The sequence below is a fragment of the Halyomorpha halys genome, unplaced genomic scaffold (genome assembly GCF_000696795.3).
Source record: "Halyomorpha halys isolate HHAL.00 unplaced genomic scaffold, Hhal_1.1 Scaffold786.1, whole genome shotgun sequence".
NCBI classification, from domain to species: domain Eukaryota; kingdom Metazoa; phylum Arthropoda; class Insecta; order Hemiptera; family Pentatomidae; genus Halyomorpha; species Halyomorpha halys.
The window spans coordinates 213,609-214,175 of record NW_027105723.1 but is presented as its reverse complement, the minus strand read 5'-3'; the positions used below and the strand labels follow the sequence as shown (position 1 = coordinate 214,175).

Sequence of the window (567 nt, the reverse complement as noted above, 5' to 3'; positions counted from 1 at the left end):
TAATGAAAATTATTCAAAACGGAGTAATAAAAGAAGTGGGAAATAAAACGTATATATAGGTAATTAAATCTGGATGAAATATAACAGAATTAAAGAAATAAAAATATAGAGTTATATAATGGAGAAGGAATTATATCCTAAAAATGTTAAAATAAGGGTGTACAATGCCATGATAAAGTCAGCCCTAATAAACTGCTGCGACACCTGGGCTCGAACAGGTACGCGCGAGAGATTCTAACGAAAAATCCAGTATAGTTTGCAAGTCACCACGTGGGAGATCAAAAATCAGGAAAATCGAATTCGTGGAGAAGGCTGGTTTGGGCCTTAAAATGAATATTTTAATTTATTGTTAAATTCTTGTTCCTTTAAATATTTATAAATTATTTGTCCTCACCCTTTATACTTTCCTTTTTTAAATTTTACATCCCGTTTCTACTTCACATCCATTCTAATCCTATTCCTAGACCCTCTACCCCTTCAATGGTTACAGGACAGGTAAACTGGAATAATTTTCGGACTGATCCTGAAAACGTACTTGACCTAAAAATTCCACTAAAAACAAAAGAA

General features: G+C 32.6%; 1 protein-coding gene across 1 annotated transcript in view; it reads left to right on the top strand.

The window, feature by feature from the left end:
• Positions 1 to 567, top strand: part of LOC106686167 (uncharacterized) — a 16,467-nt gene that overhangs the window by 12,902 nt on the left and 2,998 nt on the right. The gene's annotated exons all lie outside the window — the stretch shown is intronic.